Raw genomic sequence first — 25,470 nt, 5'->3', positions numbered from 1 at the left:
GGCATCGGCGCGTCGGGCCAATTTGATCGTCTTGTATGGAGCATGGGCGTCGCTGGCTGATTGCAGCCAGAGAGAAAGATTGTTTTCTGCTATATTGATATCAGGGTTGTGGGAGGGAATGGAGGTAGCAAGAGTTTGTAGGAATTCCGGCCTGTCTAGGGAATTCCAGTTCCTAGCTCTTCCACCCATAGCTGTGGCGGTGGACTTTTTAGGGGAATGGATGAGATTAAATTTGATAAGAAGATGATCCGACCATAGACACGGAAAGGTGACCGGGGTCGTAACTAGAAGAGAGTTGGTCCAGACCTGGTCCAGAATGTGGCCTTTACAGTGAGTTGGTGATTGATTATGTTGTTCGAAGTTTAGATTTGTAAGAAGCTCAGTGAGTTCACGCGACTGAGGACCTTCCAGAGGATCGTTGAACCAGTAGTTAAGGTCCCCCACCAGGAGAATCCTGGCATGATCAATGGCTAGGTTGGCAATTTGTTCACTGAGCGCTAAAGGGAAGGACGGCATGTTGTTAGGGGGTCTGTAAAGAAGGACACATGCCATAGTTGTGTAGGAAGTATCAATTTTTAGAACCAAATTTTCAGTGTCTGAGAGATTCAGGCAGGTCAAGGCGGTGACGCTCAGGTCGTGGCGGAAGATTGCTGCCACTCCCCCGCCAGGTTTGCCGGATCCACGATCAGCGTGAATGATACGGTAGTTTGGTGGCAGTGCTGCTATGATATCTGGGGCAGAGTCTTGGGTGAGCCAAGTCTCTGTAAGTAAGAGAATATCGAGATTATCCTCGCCTAGTAAAAGAAAGAGGTCCAGGTTGTGTTTCACCATGGAGCGGGTGTTTAGATAAGCTATAGACAGGGAATGGGGACAAGAGTCGGACGCTGTATGAGTAATGGGGCCGACAGAAGTCGAAGTGGCATTATCAAGAATGGTAGAGCGGTTGACTAGGAGCCCCAGTCTCTGGGCTCGATTGCGTGATGACTCATACAGGTGGCCCTGGCCGTTGTTAGTGGCCAGCAGCTCTTCACGGGAGTAGGTGATCCGCCCTGTAGCATGGCGTGCCCTGGGGCCCGTCAGGGCGCGGACGGGCTTGCCTTAGGCGCGCCTCCGGCGCGCTGACGGCGCGCCCGCTGCGCTCGTCCGCTGCGCGTCCGAGATATACACATTCTTATAGGATGCGGAGAAAGGGGCGTGGCCTCACGTCCGTGGGCGTGGCCTGTGGGCTGTTCGAAGAATGGCGGCAATGAGTGAGATCCCAGCCCGCGACAGCGCTTGCATCCGCTGTGCGGGATTAGCCAGATGGGAATTAAAGTGCCCAGAAAGCTACAAGCATACAGGTAAAAACATAAGATTAAAATTTGCAGTGTTTTAAAATCGAGTGTCTCTCTCCCGGCTTCCGCCTCAGGATTGTCAGTAGTCTCAGCCCGAGCTTGTACTCAGCACGGCTTTAAAGGAAAGGGGCGTGGCCTCACGTCCGTGGGCGTGGCCTGTGGGCTGTTCGAAGAATGGCGGCAATGAGTGAGATCCCAGCCCGCGACAGCGCTTGCATCCGCTGTGCGGGATTAGCCAGATGGGAATTAAAGTGCCCAGAAAGCTACAAGCAGACAGGTAAAAACATAAGATTAAAATTTGCAGTGTTTTAAAATCGAGTGTCTCTCTCCCGGCTTCCGCCTCAGGAGTGTCAGAGTTGACTTAAGTAGTTTCCTAAAGCGCAGGTAATCAGGGCATAGCCTCAGGTGAATGGGCAGCTGGTTCCAGTAGAGGGGGGCGAGGTACGAAAAGGTTTTCCCACCTAGTCCTGCTTTCCTAACCCTGGGGATTTGTAGAAGTGATTTGCTGCCTGACCTAAGAGTTCTTGAGGGAGCATAAGGTTTAAACTTCCTGGAAATGTAGGAGGGGCCTTTGTTATGTAAGGCTTTATGAACTGTGCAGCAGACCTTGAACATGACGCGCATGTGAAATGGAAGCCAGTGAAGTTTTTGTAACAGCGGAAGGGAAGGGGTTTTGAACGGAGAGTTTGTGACGAGTCGCGCAGCAGTATTCTGAACCACCTGTAACCTGCTGAGGGATGACTCATTCGCAGAGATCAGGAGAGCATTACAATAATCAAGACGGCTCATAACCATGGTCTGAATGAGAGTTTTCCGAGTGTAGTTTGGTAGGAGTGGAAAGACTCGTCGTAACAAGCCCAACACATAAAAGCAAGTGCTAGCAGTGTGGGCCACATGCTCCTTTAAAGTTAAAGCGCGATCAAGGCGAATGCTCAGGTTTTTGACTAGGGTTTTGGGATAAGGGCAAGAGCCGAGAGCTGTCGGCCACCAATTCGGGGACCATAGTAGAGGGGCGTCTCCAAAGAGCATTATCTCAATTTTTCCAGCGTTAATTTGTAGAAAATTACTTTTCATCCATTCTGCAATCGCAGTCATTCCTTCTGAAAAGGTAGACACGGCCAGCGAAGAAGACTAGCTGCCTATTAAGGAGTGGGCAGATGCTCGGTGCTACATGTATAATCCGTGTAGGTATGAGTGGGTATGAGAAGTTATGGTCCAGCTTTCAGATTTAATGAAAATAGAAGAGTGATCGAGTCTTTTGAGTGCGGTGCACTCTTTCGCACCCTACTCCTCTCAACATTAATATACTGAGATGTCCCACATGCAGATGTGCAATCAGTACTGTGTATGTTGTGTTAATTTTATGTTTCTACTTTTCTCTATCAGTGCCTTGAGATCGCCTTAGTGGCAACTGAAGGATGGTGCAAAGCATTCTTACCATAATATAATCAAGTGCATGACACAGTTAATAAAGCCTTCCAATTATTATCTGTAAACTTGTTGCCAATGAATATATGTCTTCTCTCCATTAATATTAGAAACAAACTCTGAAAATGTGCAGTTAAATCAATCGTGTGTTAGCCCTCTGCTCTGTAAAGAGGTCCACTAGCCTCATGGGCTATGTGGGTAGCATATAAATGCCAAATGGAATAACAATATATGAATAAAATGTCTGCAATACAAAGTCTGGCACTATTAAATGCAATGTAAGACTACTAAGCAGACTCATCTACTACTAAAATGTCCCATTCACTACAGAACTACAATCTGCTACGACTAAACTAGCCGACCTCTGCAAAGTAGACATTAACATCAAGGTTTTATCAGGCAGTATCGGAACAGAAATCGGTCTGCACCTATATCCGGCAAACTATGTGGTGCATCCGATGTGAATGAGTGAATATGGTTGTCCCACTGCAAGATTTTGGTTTTCAAACTTTTCTGAAAACTGAGCATCTTCTCAAGAGCAAATCTACATGCCTAGCCAAAACCAGCTTCATGTGGTTAGATTAGTTTGAGTAAGCAGTCCACTGTGGCCTCCGCCTTTTACCACAAAAGCGCGGAGCAGGAAGGACAACTGACTGTGGGCCTCTTATAGATTTTGGTGGATGGGTTACTCTGTCACAACGGTGACGGATATCCCGTACACTGAAATATATATTCCATTACATCCTATGGGATTTATATTTAGGCGGACGGGATACCCATCACCGTTGTGACGGAGTAACCCATCCTCCAAGATCTAAATCATGCCCGGTGCCTTTTTCACAACAGTTGGCCTCAAGGAGTGATTTTTTCCCAAACCTAAACTTTATATTCCCCCCTGATAAGCTCAAGAGTGGCTCAAGCAGTTACTTTAAAAAATGCCATTTTAATTATTTTTATTTGGAGTCAGCGATGATTGACCGAGATTAATTATAGAAACTTTGCAGGGACAGATAAGTTATGCCCCATGAATCCCCCTCTATTACCTGGAGATAATGCACGTGAGGCATGTAACAATGTCAGAGGCTGCCAGGCATACTTACTTATCATTGTGAATTTGAGCTACGTTTTGCAACAAGTGTGTCCACAAATAATAAAATACTGTTACTTCTAAAGGCTTTAATTTAAGCTAGTTTTAGTGCAGAATAAATTAAAGAAAATAAGTGCATTTTTAAGAATCGCTCAATACCTAATCCTTACTCTGCATGCTTAGTCCTTGCTCTGCATGCCAGACCCTTGCACTGCATGCCGGACCCTTGCGCTGCATGCCAAGCCCTTGCTCTGCATGCCTAGCCCTTGCATTGCATGCCTAACCCTTGCACTGCATGCCTAACCCTTGCTCTGCATGCCTAATCCTTGCTCTGCAAGCCTTGCATGACTAACCCTTGCTCTGCATGCCGTACCCTTGCTCTGCATGACCAGACCCTTGCACTGGATGCCTAACCCTTGCACTGCATGCCAAGCCCTTGCTCTGCATGCCTAGCCTTTACACTCCATGCCTAACCCTTGCTCTGCATGCCTGACCCTTGCATTGCATGCCTGACCCTTGCACTGCATGCCTAATCCTTGCTCTGCATGCTTAATCCTTGCTCTGGATGCCTAACCCATGCTCTACATGTCCAATCCTTGCTCTGCATTCCAAACCTTTGCTGTGCATGCCTAACCCTTTCTCTGCATGCCTAACCCTTTCTCTGTGTGCCTAATCTTTGCTCTGCATGTCTAACCCTTGCTCTGCATGCCTAACCCTTTCTCTGCATGCCTACCCCTTGCTCTGCATGCATACCTCTTTCTCTGCATTCTTAACCCTTTCTCTGCATGCCTAACCCTTGCTCTGCATGCCTATTCCTTACTCTTCATGCCTGACCCTTGCACTGTATGCCTGACCCTTGCACTGCATGCCTGACCCTTGCATTGCATGCCTAATCCTTGCTCTGCATGCTTAAACCTTGCTCTGGATGCGCAACCCATGCTCTACATGTTCAATCCTTTCTCTGCATGCCTAACCCTTTCTCTGCATGCCTAAACCTTGCTCTGCATGCCAAACCCTTTCTCCGTGTGCCTAATCTTTGCTCTACATGCCTGACCGTTGCACTGCATGCCTAATCCTTTCTCTGCATGCCTAATCGTTGCTCTGCATGCCTAACCCTTGCTCTGCATGCCTATTCCTTACTCTTCATGCCTAATCCTTGCACTGCATGCCTGACCCTTGCACTGTATGCCTAATCCTTTCTCTGCACGCCTAACCCTTGCTCTGCATGCCTATTCCTTACTCTTCATGCCTAATCGTTGCTCTGCATGCCTAATCTCTAAGTATCAAAAGTAGTGCCATAATGAGGGTCTGCTCGAGAGAATCAACACACATTAGTACCCTGTAGGAAAGCAGGATCTGCTTTTATGGTTACCCTTACTTTTTAATCACAAGAGAACTCCACTGGATGTGTGGAGAGGGAACGAGAGGCATGGGGTTCTAGGAGCAGCAGCCTCCAATATTAAATATTCATCACAAAAGAGCTGCTCCTAGTGTGATAACCCAAACGAGTTACAGGAACGTCGTAAGTGTGGGCATCTCACAAAAAGATACGGACTGGTCTCACACACCACCTGGTGTCATGCTTCATCATTGACCAGTCCTCGCCCTCCAAAACCTTCGTTTGATGGAGGGCGGGCATACACTTGACGACAAGGATGCACTTCTAAGTGGATGAGTGGGGGCCCGTGACTATGTGAGTGAGGTTAAAAATCATTATAGTAATCAGTAGCAATTCTTTAATGTGAAATGAATACTATATGATTTTAAAATACAGGTGTGACGGTAATTGGGACGGTTATTGTTCCCAACCGTCTAGTGAATGGTCTAATGGATGGTCGACATGTTTCTGCCTGGATGGCCCCGAAGGGTCCGTGGCATTCATCAGGACCTAGAAAAAGGAATAAAGGGCTCCGTCCTTACCAAATTTGGTAATGTGTTGCCACTGCGGGAGTGTGGCACAAGGCACACTTCACCGTCTTAGAACTGCTTCCAATAGTGAAGCCTGAAACAGAGGTTATGAAAAACAATAATGTAACTCGTTGGGTCATTTGTACCTGTAAAGGAAAAAAGGAAGAAAACAATGCATGCATTGGTTGTCGTGCGTGACAAAAGTGTGTACGTGACTTGGTGGCACTCTATTTGTGTACACTAGTGCGGAAATGTGGTGGCAGACGGTGCTGCTACCAAGCTTACCCTAGTAATTTGGACAACTTGTCCCATGGGGGAGGGGGCGGGGGAGAAACCACAGTTGTGTTTCCTCTGTAAGAGAAAACATGAAAGAACAGTTCCTTGGTTAAAGCGTTTTGGTTGGGAAGGAATATCACAGAACGAGCTATATCAAGAACTTAACCAATCTCATAAGGTGGATAAACATTGTTGCATCTTTCCACATCCATCCTATCTCACAAACTCCATCGCCATTCAATGCACCCACACTCTTACTGTAACTTGTGATCAATGCGTTGCGAAGCCTATACGTCCGCTCCCGGTCCTCCCGAATGTAGAAATGGCAGGGAGCGGGCGGAGTATTTAAAGGTTTCTCCCGGGTGCTTAATTGAGGTAGATTGGAACTAATTACGAGAGTTGACAGCACGTGGGCGATTCCCGGTGTCCCAGGCTACTACTGCCTGGAGCAAAGATGTCAGTTAGAGGCGTGTGAAAGCTCGAAGGAACGAGCTTCATTCGAGGAGAAAAAGGCTGGGTGATGGTAGCCAATGGGCGAAACCGGACGGTTTGTGCAATCAGTGGTGTGCTTAGAACTGGGGAGTGAGGAGGGTAACCGTCATTGGATGAGTCGTATGCGGGATTTGTTAAACCCGCTCCGGTTTGATGAACAACTGCAGGGGGAGTGGTTGAGAAATGGATACGATCCTGGCTGTATCGTTGGCATGGTTACGCATGTCTAGTAAGTGCTCGTGCAATAGTGGCGCGATCATCCGGATGGTGGGTTCGGAGTCGAGATAGCTCTGTGCTCGGTATACAGTTTGTAAATAATGAGACAAGGATTGTATTGGTCTCATGCTAGAGCGAGTGAAATGGAGATTCTACACCATAAGGGTTAGTTATGCATACAGGTTAAAAAGAGTCATAATAGGAAGGCAAATCCCTTCGGTCCTTAGATGCATAAGCCCGAAACACTCCTCTGTGCCATGAACAGTCTATGGCATCAAATAAACACTTCCATACTAAGGGAAACATTCACTAACCACAAAGCGCTGTGGTGAATAAAAACCCTTTGACCTGTACTCAATCAACAGTTTCATAATAAATGGTCATACATCATTGAGTGGGGTTAGAGTGTGTGTGTCCCACATATGTTGAAGTTCAAACCAGGTACACAATACGAGTTTCTAACGTATTAGGTGTGGAAGGAGGAACTATAGTATGGTTATAGACTCAGGCCGTGATATAACGTGAGTCAGTGTGAAAAACACGTATATATCATGGTTGAAGGATGGTGTATTATAAGTTCATCGTCCTTCAATCGTGTCAGCTGTAGCCAGGGGATATCATCATTGAGACCTTTCTCGTGGGTATGGAGGCGGTAAACCCATCGTTGCTCTCTGAAATGAAGGTCTTTTGTAAGGTCAGACTTCTCTTTTTTCATGACCTCAAGTATAGTCCAACTGAGGTCTGTTTCCTTGTGGTTTGCCTCGGTGAAATGGCGAGTCAACTTAGTATTGTTTTTTTTACACCTGATTGTACTTCGATGTTCGTTTATACGGGTTCTTATCTTCCTGGTTGTCATACCTACATATTGCAGCATGCAGGGACACGTTAGGAGATATACAACATTTTCCGTATTACAGTTACTGAATGTGTTAAGTTTCCAAGGTTTTCCAGTGCCTATGTTTACCTCTTTGGTGTTCTTGGTGAGGTTACATGAGTTGCACATACCACAGGCGAAATGTCCCACTACACGTGGTTGGTCCCAGAGTCTAGGTTGTTCAGTGTCGTCCGTTGTGGTCATCTGGGCATGTACCAGCTCGTCCCTTAGGTTTCTGTTGCGTTTAAATGCAAAAAGGGGGGCTTCCCATTGTTTCCCAGCGCTGTTCAGTATATGCCATCTCTTTCTGATGATTTTTTGAATAGAGTTCGATGCTGGTGTGAATGTGGTGACACATACTTGTCTATTCGTTTTTGTTTGTTCAGTGTCTTCCAATAGGGCTTCTCTGGGGTTATTGCTTGCTCTTTTATTGGCCTTCTTCACCATCTTTCTAGGGTAGTTACGTGCGATGAGTTTGTTCTCAAGATGTTGCGCTTGTTCTTTGTAGGACTCTTTTTCTGAACAATTTCTTCTTATCCGAAGAAATTGTCCTACCGGAAGATTCTGTCTGAGGGCTTTTGGGTGGTAACTTTCATATAAAAGTAAGCTATTCTTATCTGTAGGTTTATTATGGACCTTCGTTGAAAACCCTCTACCAGTGAGTGTAATGTCCAAGTCCAGAAAAACAGCGTGGTCCTTGTGGATGGAATGGGTGAACTTGAGATGTCTGTCTTGAGAGTTCACCCAATGTACGAAAGCGGTTGCATCTTCCTCTGTTCCATTCCACACAATCAGTACATCGTCTATAAACCGTTTCCAAATCTTGAGATGACTTAGAAACGGGTTCACCGGGTTGTTGATGAAGTCATCCTCAAATTGTTGGACGTACAGACAGGCCATACTGGGGGCAAAAGTGCTCCCCATCGAAGTACCTGTTATTTGATGGTAGATGGTCTGTTCATACTGAAAAAAAGTTTTCTGTTAGAGCTAGTTCAGCGCATTCCATGACAAAGTGTTGGGGGGTGATGAAATCCCATTGCCTGCGTAGAATGATGTTCTCTACGACTTCCAGTGTTCGTTGTTGGGGTATACTCGCATACAATGCTTCGATGTCCATAGTTATAAGCCAGTCGCTGACGGGATCTATCTCCAGATCTCTTAGGAGGCAGAGGACATCTTTAGTGTCCCTTAGGTAGGACGGGGCCTCCTTCACAATCGGCTGCAGGAACCAATCACAAAATTGTGATAGAGGTTCTAGCACGGACCCAATCCCTGATACGATTGGTCTCCCCGGGGGGGGCATCCGGTTCTTGTGGATTTTTGGGAGGATGTAGAATCTTGGCATCCTTGGTTCAGTATTGGTCAAGAAATCTGCTTCTTGTCTCGTGACCCAATCGTTGCTGAGTGCTTCTTCCACTATGTTCTTTATTTTAATTATGATTTGTTTAGTGGGATCTGTTTGGTGTATGGCATAGCTGTTGGTATCTGCTAGTAGTCGTAAACACTCCTCCTGATACATTGTGCGATCTAAGAGGACTGTGGCTCCTCCTTTATCCGCTGGTTTTATAACGATGTTGTGGTTATTTTTGAGTGTTTGTAGAGCCGTGCGTTCTCTCCCCGTCAGGTTATCAAACCCTTTGATGTTTTGGAAGTTTATGTTCTCAATGTCTCTGAGTACAGCGTGTTCGAATGCAAGTACCTCACACGAGATATTCTGCATAGGGGGTTGGAAGGTAGATTTTTTACGTAGCCCTGTTGATTTCCTGCCGTGTTCAATGGTTTCTGTTGTGTCGCCAAAGAAGTCACGGAGTTTGAGTTTGCGAAAGAATTGGGCCAATTCCATATTTAGGTTAAAGGGGTCATTTCTCTGTGTGGGAACAAAGCCCAGACCTTTCTCAAGGACGGACTTTTCTTCAGTTGTGAGGGTGTATGTACTGATGTTAACAATATTTGTTAATCCCTGCTGGTTGAGGGCATCTCCGTTCTCCCTCTGCTCCTGGTTGTCATCCCTTGTGGTTGTTGTTGTTGATCTTCCCATTGGACCCTTGCGTTTCTTCTTTTTTGTCGTCCTCTCCCTCTGCCCCTGCCCTGGAATAAAAAAGGAGGGGGGCCGGGAGGATAGCCAAAGCCTGGTGGGAAATAAGGTTGTTGCCAGTAACCAAAGGGAGGGTGTTGCGGTTGTTGAATTGGCATCAGAGGTTGGTAATGAGGTTGTCTTCCGAAAGGTGGTCCTGAGCCTTCATCGCTGCTGGAATCACTTCTTTCATCTCCTGAACTGAACGTCCAGTTCTGGGGAGTTGGTCTGAAACGTTGTTTTCTCCCTGTTTGTTGGGGGGGGTGGCTTATCATAATGTTCATCCGTTATGTATGGATAGACCGTTTCCTTGCTGAACTTCAGTACATCTTTCTTTAATTTCGTCAGTTTGGATTGAGTCAAGTATTCCTTGTATTCTGAGTGGTCTTTATTAATCTCATCCAACTTTTTCTTGAAGGATGATAGTTGTACTGTAGTTTTTAGCCTACTCTCACTCTGCTGGATTTCAACTAGGAGAGCATCGGCCAGTTGTCTCGCGGTGTTAATAATAAGGATGAGCCAGTCTTTTGTACACTTTCAAGCGATGCTGGACCAGTTGATTCTAAACTCTTTGTTATTAAGAAAGAGTCTAGGCTCATTTGTGACGATTAATCCTCTCGGGCTGTATTTTTCCGGAGATATTCTGTCATAAATGCCCCGTGGAGAGCTGTTCGTATTTGCTCTTTTTTCTTTGTGGATAGCGCTTCCCACTCGTCTGAGTTTTGTACTGTTTGCGTGTCAATGGTTTCCGCTAGTAGAGATGGTGTGTTCAAAATCTCTGCTAAGACTTCATCCCCAAATGAGAGTTCGGTGTCCATCTTGAAACTAGGGTGGTTGTAGATGTGACCTTTAGTCAAATCTTAGACTTGGACCTTGGTGCCCAAGGCCAGACACACAATTTGTCTGGTGTGATTATTCTATTAACAATGGGCTGTATAATAGAACAAATCCCGTGCTATAGGGAGAGTACCCCTTGATTTGTTCCCACAGCCATCAGCTGTACATAATCCAATCACAAGAGAACTCCACTGGATGTGTGGAGGAGGGAACGAGAGGCATGGCGTTCTAGGAGCAGCAGCCTCCAATATTAAATATTCATCACAAAAGAGCTGCTCCTAGTGTGATAACCCAAACGAGTTACAGGAACGTCGTAAGTGTGGGCATCTCACAAAAAGATACGGACTGGTCTCACACACCACCTGGTGTCATGCTTCATCATTGACCAGTCCTCGCCCTCCAAAACCTTCGTTTGATGGAGGGCGGGCATACACTTGACGACAAGGATGCACTTCTAAGTGGATGAGTGGGGGCCCGTGACTATGTGAGTGAGGTTAAAAATCATTATAGTAATCAGTAGCAATTCTTTAATGTGAAATGAATACTATATGATATTAAAATACAGGTGTGACGGTAATTGGGACGGTTATTGTTCCCAACCGTCTAGTGAATGGTCTAATGGATGGTCGACATGTTTCTGCCTGGATGGCCCCGAAGGGTCCGTGGCATTCATCAGGACCTAGAAAAAGGAATAAAGGGCTCCGTCCTTACCAAATTTGGTAATGTGTTGGCACTGCGGGAGTGTGGCACAAGGCACACTTCACCGTCTTAGAACTGCTTCCAATAGTGAAGCCTGAAACAGAGGTTATGAAAAACAATAATGTAACTCGTTGGGTCATTTGTACCTGTAAAGGAAAAAAGGAAGAAAACAATGCATGCATTGGTTGTCGTGCGTGATAAAAGTGTGTACGTGACTTGGTGGCACTCTATTTGTGTACACTAGTGCGGAAATGTGGTGGCAGACGGTGCTGCTACCAAGCTTACCCTAGTAATTTGGACAACTTGTCCCATGGGGGAGGGGGCGGGGGAGAAACCACAGTTGTTTTTCCTCTGTAAGAGAAAACATGAAAGAACAGTTCCTTGGTTAAAGCATTTTGGTTGGGAAGGAATATCACAGAACGAGCTATATCAAGAACTTAACCAATCTCATAAGGTGGATAAACATTGTTGCATCTTTCCACATCCATACTATCTCACAAACTCCATCGCCTCACTTTTTGCCTGGTGCTAAGCAGTGACTGACTAGTCTGACTGAGATCCTGCTAGTCATGACCCCAGTCTATCTGCTTTCTCCCTTAAATTGTTGTATTCAGTACATAGGTACATCCCAGATTGGATACTGGGGTACCCTTATAAGTCCCTAATATATGGTGCTAAGGTACCCAGGGCATAGGTACTCCAGAGGTCTTTCATGAGAAGAAGCATGTATTATGCCACCCATGAGAGACCATTCAAAATGAAACTACAGGCCTGCCATTGCAGCCTGTGTAAGCTGTTGCAAGCACCACTTACTAAAGATATAGGTTTCCTATCTTTAGGGTCACTGCACTTAAAATCTATAAGTCACACCGATAGCCGGCCTTTACAATCCTAAAGGCAGGGTGCTTGGTTCTAAGTTTGAGGGTGCCCCTGCAAGAACAGGACACCCCTACAGCCTACGGAGTCCATTCTCTCGGGTTGTAAGTGAAGCAGCCATATATTATATAGAGGGGCACCACGTAATTACACAATGACCATCTTGAAACTGACTGCAACGAATCCTATCATGTTTGGTATCATACATGTTGGAATCATACCCCCACACTGTAAACGGTGTGGCCCTCTGTTAGGCTCTCAGTCTTTCCGGTGCTAGCCTTCTAGACCAGGACAGCGCAAAATGGTTGCTGCCAACCAGAGACACTTTACTGCCCTCCTGCTGTTGAGCCAAGCACGAGCAGGGGGAGGCAGAACAATATGCATCCAGTCGCAGGGAGGTGTGACAACCTCCCAGACAGGATTTAGTGTAATGGGACCGGGTAGGTGCGCTTGCCAGCGCCACTAAGTCTGCATGAGGGGCACATTTGGTGTCCCTATGCATAGTCCAGTTCAAACCAGTCCTGGGAGCAGTTGGCTCACGCTCTGGAGCAAAACTGGACAAAGGACATGGGCGTTACCTACCCCCTGTCCAGACCCCCCCCCCCCAGGAGGGACCCCTGAATCATCCCAGCCCTTTCTTTAGGGTACTTAAGGGCTTACCTGTGGGTGGGTCCCTAGATTCGTCGTGGGACAATATCCAGATTAGACACCACTTCTTCTTCTTCTGTCCCGGTACTCCGGACTGCGCTGGACTTTGTTTGGGCTCAACTTCGTCTTCCACGGGGTTTCTTCAGGGTCCACTGGGAAGGGTCCTCAATCTTTAAAAATCCAACCGCGACTTACACGTAGACTCGTACGGAGCACGCAGTTGTGTTCCCACACTGCACACGCTTTCCGTGGGGTTCCTAATCACTCACCTTGGGTGGTTCCTTGAGTCCCCAGCACCTCTACGTCCTCTCGACATTGTCTTGATCCAAGTCGTGGTTCTTATACCACTTTCTTAGTATATGGTTTGGTCCCACCTGGGGTCCACTGTATATTCTGTGCTATTTACTGAATTTCTTTGCAAAGTATTGAGCGCATTGTGCATATCTCCAGGTAGGAGATATTTGTATGTGATAGAGAGTATTATATAATAAATACATATTTTCATAAATATCTTGTCTGGTTCTTTTAACTTAATCTATACATAAAAGATTGAATTCTGGTAAAACAAACTGCTTTATACTCCTGGGCTAAGCCTGAAGGCTGCTCTCCACAACTAGCACTCAGAGAGCGTTCTAAGGTTGTGTAAGACCTCTTAAATCACCATAAGGGCTGTTTGAAATGGTCCAGGGTGCCCATTTACATAAGTGGACATCATATACCAGGCCAGCTACTCACATTCCCCTACTTCATATCTATTGATCTTGTTTGCATGCCTGTCTGCAAGAGAAGGCTCACTTGTATCTGTACGAGAAGGAATGTTGGGGACAAACAGCTCAGATTGCCTTGGATGGCTCTGCTTTGAGTTGTGCTGCTGTGCTGCCTTGAATATGATTGAAGTCCTGCTTTTGCTCACATTATGCGTTTTCGAACAGCTACTACATACTCTCTACTCTAAGCCTTCTATTTTAAGTAAACAAACCTTGTGACCATTATGTAAGGACAGCGAAATAGCGGTGGAATTCCCTTGCATGCTCATGTGAAAGGTTTTGAATATTGTACTTTCTCCTAAGCACCATCTATTCAAATTAATACATGAATATATGAGTTTAGAGCACATCAATCAATCAATCAGGATTTATAAAGCGTGGCTTATCACCCTATAGGGTATCCAGACGCTGGCAGGCCCCGGAGGCTTACTCGAAAAACCAGGTCTTGAGGTCCATTCGGAATTCTGGAAGTGAGATGATGGTCCAGAGGTGCGCGGGGAATCTGTTCCAGGTCTTTTCTGCGATGTGGGAGAAGGAGCGTCCTTCACTTCTGCTTCGGTAGATAAGCGAAGTATTGGCAAGGAAAAGAGAGGCGGAGCTTTGTCTTCTCGATGGTTAGTGGAAGTTCAGGTGGTGGTTAATGTAGGTGGGTCCTTGTATGTGTAGAGTCTTGTGTGAATGGGGTCCCAAGGGCAATAACAGCCCGGAGAGAGGGGATGCATGGTAAATCTATTGTATGTGATGTACCTTGACAATAGGTGGATTACCGATTACAGATGGATAACAATACAGAGGCCCTGAAAGGCATATAATGCAAAATATATGACACTTGCACATTATTCTGAATGTTAGTGTTAGGTGTAAGGTGTAGTTATAGCACAAACTAATTAGAGGCCCACTTTGAATTGCTGTTAGAGATATTTGGGGGCTTAATATCAAGACACGGCATTGAAATTATCGCCGCTTTAGCGGCAGAAAACTGCCGCTAAAGCGGCGATAATGGGCTTGATAATATGCCCTTGAGAATTTTCATAGAAGCCCATGTTCTGGTGTCAACATAAGCTTCTATTGGAATTCTCTGCGGCATATTATCAAGCCCATTATCGCCGCTAAAGCGGTGATCATTTTAATGCCGTGCTTGATAATATGCCCCTTGGTTATTTCTTATTTCAGTTCTCTTTAGCATTATAAAGCCTTTTCCATGACATTAGCCTTACGAATATAAATGTCTCTGCTCAAAGTGCAGACATTTAAGCCCAGATTTACAAACACTTTGCATTGGGTTTGCATTACTTTTTAATGCAGAGCTGACACGGTATTTGGTTGGAAGTAACAATTCAATGCAAATTCCAAATTGTGTTGGATTGTAACCCAAAGTAAAGCAAAGCAGCCCAATGAGCTGCCTGGCATTATTTTGCATCAAGGAGGTGGTGCATGTGTGTTCCATGGATTGCGACACCAATCGATATCTACCAAGACTTTTGGACCTGGATTTGCGCCAAAATTGTGCGCCTCCATGAGGCTGCTGTAGTTATGAGAAATATTGATATTTCTCATCATTTTTTCCTCTTTGCATGTGTGCTGCATGTTGCACCATACATACGAAGAGGAAAACGTCTTTCAGCATAAATCTTGTGCACACAAACAATGATGACCACAATGCAGAAACCATTGCACTATGGCACAAGAGTGTCTGTGCTGGCACGTGGCACCCAAAGGTGCTCCAGCGTAGGGAGAATGCAGCTCAGCGCTACATCTTAGTAGATGCACTATTCTGTTCTCTCCATTTCATGCAACAGAGCGCAGCAACTTCTCTTGCTTCTCCGCGTTGCATGTTTACTTGTAAATCTAGGCCCAAGTGCATGCACGAAAGACGTTTCCACTGCTTGTGCCTGTCTGCTAAACCTGCTGTTTGGGAGGGAGACATTTGCTCCTGCCACTTGTGATGTACTGCTTCCTATTTTGTTTCTGTGTATAACAGAGAGTGAAATTATTGCTGCCTGCTTGACACTTGAGGAAGCTTGCTCTGTGCTGCCTGTTTGGACAGTGTGGAAAGCTGATACTGATGCCAGTGTGCTGTTTTGATGTATGAGGGAAGCTTATATTTCAGCTTCTTCTACTGTGCATGTTCTGTATATGATAGACATGCAGAGCTGATCCTCTCTGTTGTGTGACAGTTCTGAGAACTCACACATCTACGATCTCCTCTGCATGTAAAAGCTTGCACTGCTGAGGTACAACCTGTTCTGTGTATGAGGGAAGCTTGCACTGCTGCATTCCACCCTGTTCTGTGTGTGAGCGAAGCTGGCACTGCTAGGGTCCGCCCTGTTCTGTGTATGAGTGAAGCTGGCACTGCTGAGCTCCACCCTGTTCAGTGTATGAGTGAAGCTGGCACTGCTGAGGTCCACCCTGTTCTGGGTATGAGTGAAGCTGACACTGCGGCAGTTCACCCTGTTCTGTGTAGGAGTAAAGCTGTCCCTGCCGAGGTCCACCCTGTTATGTGTAGGAGTAAAGCTGTGACTGCTGAGGTCCACCCTGTTCTGTGTATGAGTGAAGCTGGCACTGCTGATGTCTGCCCTGCTCTGTGTATGAGTGAGGCTGGGACTGCTGAGGTCCAGCCTGTTCTGTGTATGAGTGAAGCTGGGACTGCTGAGGTCCACCCTGTTCTGTGTATGAGTGAAGCTGGCACTGCTGATGTCTACCCTGCTCTGTGTAGAAGTGAGACTGGGACTGCTGAGGGCCAGCCTGTTCTATGTATCAGTCAAGCTGGCACTGCTAACATACACCCTGTTCTGTGTTTGAGTGAACCTGGGACTTCTGAGGTCCTCCCTGTTTTGTGTATGAGTGAAGCTGGCACTGCTGATGTCTACCCTGCTCTGTGTATGAGTGAGGCTGGGACTGCTGAGGTTCAGCCTGTTCTGTGTATGAGTGAAGCTGACACTGCTAACATCCACCCTGTTCTGTGTATGAGTGAAGCTGGGACTGCTGAGGTCCACCCTGTTCTGTGTATGAGTGAAGCTGGCACTGCTGAGGTCCCTGAGGTCCACCCTCTCTGGTGTATGAGTGAAGCTGGCACTGCTGAGGTCCACCCTGTTCTGTGTATGAGTGAAGCTGGGTCTGGTGAGGTCCACCCTGCTCTGTGTATGAGTGAGGCTGGGACTGCTGAGGTCCACCCTGTTCTGTGTATGAGTGAAGCTGGGACTGCTGAGGTCCACCCTGTTCTGTGTATGAGTGAGGCTGGGACTGCTGAGGTCCACCCTGTTCTGTGTATGAGTGAAGCTGGGACTGGTGAGGTCCACCCTGTTCTGTGTATGAGTGAAGCTGGCACTGCTGATGTCTACCCTGTTCTGTGTATGAGTGAAGCTGGGACTGCTGAGGTCCAGCCTGTTCTGTGTATGAGTGAAGCTGGGACTGCTGAGGTCCACCCTGGTCTGTGTATTAGTGAAGCTGGCACTGCTGATGTCTACCCTGTTCTGTGTATGAGTGAAGCTGGGACTGGTGAGGTCCACCCTGTTCTGTGTATGAGTGAAGCTGGCACTGCTAATGTCTACCCTGTTCTGTGTATGAGTGAAGCCGGCACTGCTGAGGTCCACCCTGTTTTGTGTATGAGTGAAGCTGGGACTGCTAACGTCCACTCTGTTCTGTGTATGAGTGAAGCTAGCACCTCTGAGGTCCACCCTGTTCTGTGTATGATGGAAGCCGGCACTGCTTCTTCCTGAGATCTGTTCATTGTTTGTGAGGGCTGATTACGCTAACCCATAATAACAACCTTCGTAATTTACTTGGATAGAGCACTGTACTAAAGGAAAACTGTTTTGACAATTCTGCTCAGTGTTACAGATGTGATACCTGCATATTACATGCAGATGCCGCAGCACCTCTGTTGCTGTAGCCTAGATCTACTCGGTGTTACAGATGTGATACCTGCATATTACATGCAGATGCCGCAGCACCTCTGTTGCTGGAGCCTAGATCTGCTCGGTGTTACAGATGTGATACCTGGATATTACATGCAGACGCCTGCAGCACCTCTGCAGCTGGAGCCTAGATCTGCTCGGTGTTACAGATGTGATACCTGCATATGACATGCAGAGGCCTGCAACACCTCTGCAGCTGGAGCCTAGATCTGCTCGGTGTTACAGATGTGATACCTGCATATGACATGCAGGTGCCTGCAGCACCTCTGTTGCTGGAGCCTAGATCTGCTCGGTGTTATAGATGTGATACCTGCATATGACATGCAGATGCCTGCAGCACCTCTGTTGCTGGAGCCTAGATCTGCTTGGTGTTACAAATGTGATACCTGCATATTACATGCAGAGGCCTGCAGCACCTCTGCAGCTGGAGCCTAGATCTGCTCGGTGTTATAGATGTGATACCTGCATATGACATGCAGATGCCTGCAGCACCTCTGTTGCTGGAGCCTAGATCTGCTTGGTGTTACAGATGTGATACCTGCATATTACATGCAGAGGCCTGCAGCACCTCTGCAGCTGGAGGCTAGATCTGCTCGGTGTTATAGATGTGATACCTGCATATGACATGCAGATGCCTGCAGCACCTCTGTTGCTGGAGCCTAGATCTGCTTGGTGTTACAGATGTGATACCTGCATATGACATGCAGATGCCTGCAGCACCTCTGTTGCTGGAGCCTAGATCTGCTCGGTGTTACAGATGTGATACCTGCATATGACATGCAGAGGCCTGCAACACCTCTGCAGCTGGAGCCTAGATCTGCTCGGTGTTACAGATGTGATACCTGCATATGACATGCAGGTGCCTGCAGCACCTCTGTTGCTGGAGCCTAGATCTGCTCGGTGTTATAGATGTGATACCTGCATATGACATGCAGATGCCTGCAGCACCTCTATTGCTGGAGCCTAGATCTGCTTGGTGTTACAGATGTGATACCTGCATATGACATGCAGATGCCTGCAGCACCTCTGTTGCTGGAGCCTAGATCTGCTTGGTGTTACAGATGTGATACCTGCATATTACATGCAGAGGCCTGCAGCACCTCTGCAGCTGGAGCCTAGATCTGCTCGGTGTTACAGATGTGATACCTGCATATGACATGCAGATGCCTGCAGCACCTCTGTTGCTGGAGCCTAGATCTGCTCGGTGTTACAGATGTGATACCTGCATATTACATGCGGTGGCCTGAGGCACCCCTGCAGCTGGAGCCTAGATCTGCTCGGTGTTACAAATGTGATACCTGGATATTACATGCAGATGCCTGCAGCACCTCTGCAGCTGGAGCCTAGATCTGCTCGGTGTTACAGATGTGATACCTGCATATTACATGCAGAGGCCTGCAGCACCTCTGCAGCTGGAGCCTAGATCTGCTCGGTATTACAGATGTGATACCTGGATATTACATGCAGATGCCGCAGCACCTCTGTTGCTGGAGCTTAGATCTGCTCGGTGTTACAGATGTGATACCTGCATATTACATGCAGAGGCCTGAATCACCTCTGCAGCTGGAGCCTAGATCTGCTCGGTGTTACAGATGTGATACCTGCATATGACATGCAGAGGCCTGCAGCACCTCTGGTGCTGGAGCCTAGATCTGCTCGGTGTTACAGATGTGATACCTGCATATGACATGCAGATGCCTGCAGCAACTCTGTTGCTGGAGCCTAGATCTGCTCGGTGTTATAGATGTGATACCTGCATATGACATGCAGATGCCTGCAGCACCTCTGTTGCTGGAGCCTAGATCTGCTCGGTGTTATAGATGTGATACCTGCATATTACATGCAGAGGCCTGCAGCATCTCTGCAGCTGGAGCCTAGATCTGCTCGGTGTTACAGATGTGATACCTGCATATTACATGCAGATGCCTGCAGCATCTCTGTTGCTGGAGCCTAGATCTGCTTGGTGTTACAGATGTGATACCTGCATATTACATGCAGAGGCCTGCAGCAACTCTGCAGCTGGAGCCTAGATCTGCTCGGTGTTACAGATGTGATACCTGCATATGACATGCAAATGCCTGCAGCACCTCTGTTGCTGGAGCCTAGATCTGCTCGGTGTTACAGATGTGATACCTGCATATTACATGCGGTAGCCTGAGGCCCCCCTGCAGCTGGAGCCTAGATCTGCTCGGTGTTACAGATGTGATACCTGCATATTACATGCAGATGCCTGCAGCACCTCTGTTGCTGGAGCCTAGATCTGCTCGGTGTTACAGATGTGATACCTGCATATTACAAGCAGAGGCCTGCAGCAACTCTGCAGCTGGAGCCTAGATCTGCTCGGTGTTACAGATGTGATACCTGCATATTACATGCAGATGCCTGCAGCACCTCTGTTGCTGGAGCCTAGATCTGCTCAGTGTTACAGATGTGATACCTGCATATTACATGCAGATGCCGCAGCACCTTTGTTGCTGGAGCCTAGATCTGCTTGGTGTTACAGATGTGATACCTGCATATTACATGTAGATGCATGCAGCACCTCTGTTGCTGGAGCCTAGATCTGCTCGGTGCTACAGATGTGATACCTGGATATTACATGCACAGGCCTGCAGCACCTCTGTAGCTAGAGGGAATAGTGTTGGTTTCAGATCTCTGAGGCTATATGATTTCTTTTTAACCTAAAGGATATCTCAGCTGTATGAAGTCTAACCCTGGGTGATCTGTGAGACTTTCATGTATAACTACATGATAGATCTTTTCCTGCAGTCTGTGACTACAGCCTGAAGATCTATGCGGCCTGAGGCATGGCTTTGCTGAGTAGGCAGCCTTAGAGTGTAATATATCAGGGGCATTTTTATGAAAGAGTGGCGCAGCGCAGCAAGTCACCCTGCCACACTGGGAAAGGGCAGGAATGTGCCGCATTTAAGGCAAAAGGCGCATTCCTGACTTTTCCCCCTGGGCTGGTGCAGAATGGACTGCCTAGAACCAATGCAGCCACCCTGGCACTGTGCCAGGGGGCCTGCGTTGCATATAGGATTGATTTTCGTGCAGGTAGGGGTACCTTCCTGCACGAAAACATTCCTGAGAGGTTTTCCTCTTTCTTTGTGTGCATTCTGCAGCACACATGGAAAGAGGAAGTAACGAGGCAAAATAAAGTAATTTCTCCTTGTTACGCCTCTCCTGAGGACTGGAGGCATGTCCTTGTGGAACATTTCCAGGTTCACAAGGTCTTGTAAATCTTGGAATGCGTCACAATACCATGGAAAATGCGTGGGAACATCCACTCAACACCCATAGAACTCCTACCCAGGGCAGAGTAACACAATGTTGTGATTTGTGTTGCGTTGCATTACTCCAGATTTTTGGAGCCTGGCAAGGTGCATGGCTTCAATAATCTGACTTAAGGTTTGCATCTCTCTTGTACATCGGAGCGATGCAAACCAGGCCATAAATATGGTCCTAAGTAATCTGAAAGATATGTTTGCTAAAATAGAGACTGGGCCAGAAAGATGTCTGTACCTTTAAGAGTACATTTGTCTGCAGCTTCAGCTTGGAAGACATCTTTATAGGGATAAATCTGGTCATCTGAATGCCGGACATTTTGGGGCATATTTCCAAGCCCCTATCGCCACCACAACTTCACTTTTACAGAGGTTGTGGTGGCGATAGGGGCTGCACCTTATTTGCAAGGCAGTGTTATGCTACTTAACGTGGCTTACCGCTGTCTTGTAAATAAGGCCCCCTTTCACGCTCTGGTTAGCGTGAAAGGCGTGGGCAGTGGGTGTTGCGGTGGGCGTTCCACCGCAACACCCATTAATTTTGGCGCTGCCCCCTATGTACAAGGGTGGGGTACATAGAAGGCAGCGCCAAAATTAAGACCAGGTAAATCCTGGTCTTAAGTTAATGAAACGAGGAGAAAAGCATAATTTTTCCTCTGTTTTGCTTTTTTCATGTGCGATGCCTTGTGCATCAGGTCAGGGTACTGTACTGAGGGGGGCCTCCTGGAGCTCGGGGCGCCCCCACTCTGTGGGGGCTGCGGGGGCCGTTGTTACGCCACCGGATGAAGTTTGGGACCATGAGAGGAGATCTCGCGTCCTGTATCAGGTGTCCTCATAGGTGGTTTCCCAGGAGTACATCTGGACATGGAGTGCTGTAAGCATGTGCTCAGGAGTTGGGTAGGCTCAGATAATGGGAGGAGAGCATCTCTCTGTAGATAGGGTTCCTTTTTGTGTCCCCACCACCTCCACCAAGGGATTAGCTGGTCTCATAGACAGGGTCTCGTAGTCGTAGTTTATTTCTTAGTTGTATCCTTACAGGTTCTTTAGTAAGTCTTAAGTAAGCCCCACCAGGAGCAGCCTCCTGGCCACTCAGCCCATCTTCCACAACTGCCACTCTTCAAGTCCCAACATTCCCAACATTCTACATGACATCACATAGCTGGGGAGAACAGCAGGGCAAGGGAAATGCACTACATTAAAAGCAGATCACTACATATCTCCCCCCTTTAAATATTAATAAAATGAATTAGCACACAATTCTATAAATGTAGTAAAAGAAGATAAACATCTAGCAAGAAATATACTGTAAATATAATAATAATATTAACAAAATGAAATAGCATACAATACTATAAGCGTAGTAAAAGAAGATAAACATCTAGCAAGAAATATACTGTAAATATAATAATAAGTAAGTATAATCAAATAACAAGAAATATAGAATTCTATGTAAAGGGGGAATCCTCCTCCCAATACAAATGGCAGGACCAGGGAGTATTACATGCCCTCTACTGCATACACACTTCACCAACTGGACAGGGGGAATCCTCCTCCCTACACATATCGACCATTTTTTAACACAATGTAAAGGGGGAAACCTCCTCCCAATACAAATGGCAGGACCAGGGAGTATTACATGCCCTCTACTGCATACACACTTCACCTACTGGACAGGGAAAACCTCCTCCCTATAGTGACCATTGCGCATAACTAAATAAAATAAGAATGTTGTTCATAGCGCACTTCAACCTTATGTAACTAGAGGTAACCATCAAACACACAGCAAAATCACAACAAAAAGGGTAACCAGATTGAAACACTAGTGCTAGGCACAAAAGAAAACTCTGTAGGGTAGAATCAGTGTAAAGGGTGTGCACAACTCACACTGTAGAATAAAATAGAGTGTGTGAAGACCAGCTCCAACACACAAAGACCCACACAAAACCAATCAAAGCCTAGTACCCTAAAAATATCAAGATGGGGAACCTCAACAAATATCTATCTTGCACAGGGGAAATCCTCCTCCCTATACATATCAACCACTTCCGAACACAATGTAAAGGGGGAATCCTCCTCCCTAAACAAATAGCAGGACCAGGGAGTATTACATGCCCTCTACTGCATACACACTTACACCTACGAGTATTACATAAACCACCACACAGCAACCTTTCAAAGGGAAATCCACTTCCCTAAAAACCACCACGCAGCAACCTCGTAAAGGGGAAATCCACCTCCCTATAATACCTGTAAAATACACATCTAATATCAATTTAAAATATAGCACTTTTAGAATTAAAACCAGACGTACATAGCATTGGTACAAATCGCCAAGTTGAACACATCATCATTGAATGACTAGCAGTCATCTCATACACCACAATCAAGAAATGAATGACTAAAAAACCTTAACAAACATCTCACGTAATATAGATCACGCAAACCAAATCACCTTACACAAACCACCAATTACCCTTAACCACTTCTCCCTTTCTCAAACAAAATGACACAGTAACCACTCAAACTGAAGCAACAAACACACCACCACGCCAGCACACGACATACAAAACCCCAGAAACCAATCAAGCCGACTGGCCAGGCCAGCAAGAGGCACAAGAGTCCCAATTCACGGCGTGACAAGGAAACATCAATCAGTCATTTCCCAAATACATCAAATTAAATGGCTTCAAATCAAATGGTGGCTTTACACATGTATACATGACCAATAAAATAATAAGCAACAGGATAGTAAGGCATTGTACGGTAAAGAAAACATTGAACAATGGCAAAACATTTTAAAATAAATGATAATTGACTCCAGTGAGCGACCCTTCACCCCAAATCCCTCACAACTGCAGGAATCATCTGAAATTACGCTGAAATCCCACGTAGTAAGATGTAAAACAAAGTCAGGTAAATGCAGTTCCGGAACAAAAACATAGAATGGAGGATGAAACCAAAGCAAAGTACATACCACTGCATCTTCATAAAAATCAATACTTGCTGTTGCTCCAATAAAACCAGTTTCTCCCACGAAGCAGGAATATTAAACGCTTGTAGAGTTCCACTTTGAAAAGGCTTTACTGAAAAAAACGTGGTTGTCAGGACACGTAATGTTGCAGGCAAAACTCAAGAACATATAGAAAGTGCCAAACTTAAAATGGCGGCACGTTTTAGACGTGGTGCAGGGTGGCTCTCGGTGCGCTTGTGCACCAAAAACGTCCAGAAAAAAGAAGCAGGCAGGCAGAGACTGGAGAATGTCACGAGGAAGTTCCATGGAAATGCGCAACAGGCAGGTAAGAGTGCGCGCTCTATTAAAGCTCGTGCCAGTATTTTTAAAAGAGACACGACGGTTGAACTTACAATGTTAAAAACATGGAAAAATAGTTTCCGAACAGCCTAGTCTCACAGAAATGCACCACGTTAGTAACAAACAAAAATGCCCCGATTACCTTCCGTCTGCAAAGCCAAACTGACACTGAGGAGAAGCAGCACGAAACGAAAGTTACAAAAGGCACCTCTACCATGCGCAGCCACTTCTCACCAGGGTTCACATCTCTAGGGCAAGTAGTGCAGACCGGGGCTACTTGATGATTCAACACCGGAGCTTAAGATGCGCGCAATCACAGCGCTTTCTCGTTAATCACTTGGACTCGATGTGTGCTCCAGACCATTACTAGCCCCGCTTTAACACAGCGCTTCATATACATTCAGTGCTAGTTCCAGGTTGATTCAGCATACACAGGCTCCAGGTTGCTCTTGAACTCCAACCACACAGTTACATAGTAAACGGCACCGGCAGCCCCATGCATAATAATGGTTCCAAGTTACTACACGTTATTTAATTAATACAGGCCTCATGAATTGTTCGCAGCTTGCCTCAGTTCATATTTAAATCAGTAAAACGCCATAACTTCTCTGCACCTTTACAATAATTAAATGAATCTGGCAACCTTAGTTTCTAGGGCGACCGATCTTGGGGTCACTGGTGGGGCAGGTGCCAGATAATTTTAATAGTTCAAAATAGTACCTCAGTTGCAGTTTCCCCAAAAAAATTAATTCTTTTTTCACCTTTTCACGCGTAAATTCTTCTCCAATCGTCGCCAATGTAGAAATGAAAGAAGTCTCATAGACAGGGTCTCGTAGTCGTAGTTTATTTCTTAGTTGTATCCTTACAGGTTCTTTAGTAAGTCTTAAGTAAGCCCCACCAGGAGCAGCCTCCTGGCCACTCAGCCCATCTTCCACAACTGCCACTCTTCAAGTCCCAACATTCCCAACATTCTACATGACATCACATAGCTGGGGAGAACAGCAGGGCAAGGGAAATGCACTACATTAAAAGCAGATCACTACACAGTTCTACAGTGGGAAGGCTCAGGAGTGTCCCTCTAGTGTGGGCCTTCAGGCTCTGCTCTTTGGTGGCTCAGTAGACTCTTCATCTGAGAGGGTTAGAGGGGTCTCCTTGTAGCATGGTCTGTAAGTGCTGAAGTTTGTGAGCTCAGAGACTTTCTTGATGGTGCTGAAGCTCAAGGAATCAAGGCAGTGGCCACATGTACGGTGTAATGTTGGGTCATCCTTTGTGTCAAGTTCTGGCCAAAAGCGATCCTCGTGAGGGCATTCATGCGCATTCCACCAGGTCGTGGCTTCTCCCTGTTTTTTTCCAGGGGTGTTTTGGTTGCCGACATCCGTGTGGTCTTCCTTGCTTACTTATGTCTCACATCCCAGGCAGGCAGTGATGGGTGTTTTGCCCAATGTG

At 46.4% G+C, this 25,470-nt stretch overlaps 1 protein-coding gene across 4 annotated transcripts in view; it reads right to left on the bottom strand.

Annotated features, from left to right (window-relative positions):
- Positions 1–24,641, bottom strand: part of LOC146813780 (uncharacterized) — a 222,294-nt gene extending 197,653 nt beyond the window's left edge. For all 4 annotated transcript variants that reach the window (XR_014962900.1, XR_014962899.1, XM_085610247.1 and 1 more), the window contains exon 1: positions 23,689–24,641. The gene's annotated coding sequence lies outside the window, so the exon portion shown is untranslated. The remainder of the gene's footprint in view (positions 1–23,688) is intronic.
- Between the last annotated feature and the right edge of the window lie 829 nt (positions 24,642–25,470).

Source organism: Triturus cristatus, chromosome 6 (assembly GCF_964204655.1).
Source record: "Triturus cristatus chromosome 6, aTriCri1.1, whole genome shotgun sequence".
Lineage (NCBI taxonomy): Eukaryota > Metazoa > Chordata > Amphibia > Caudata > Salamandridae > Triturus > Triturus cristatus.
The sequence above is the reverse complement of the archived record's forward strand: the minus strand, read 5'-3'. Positions and strand labels throughout refer to the sequence as shown.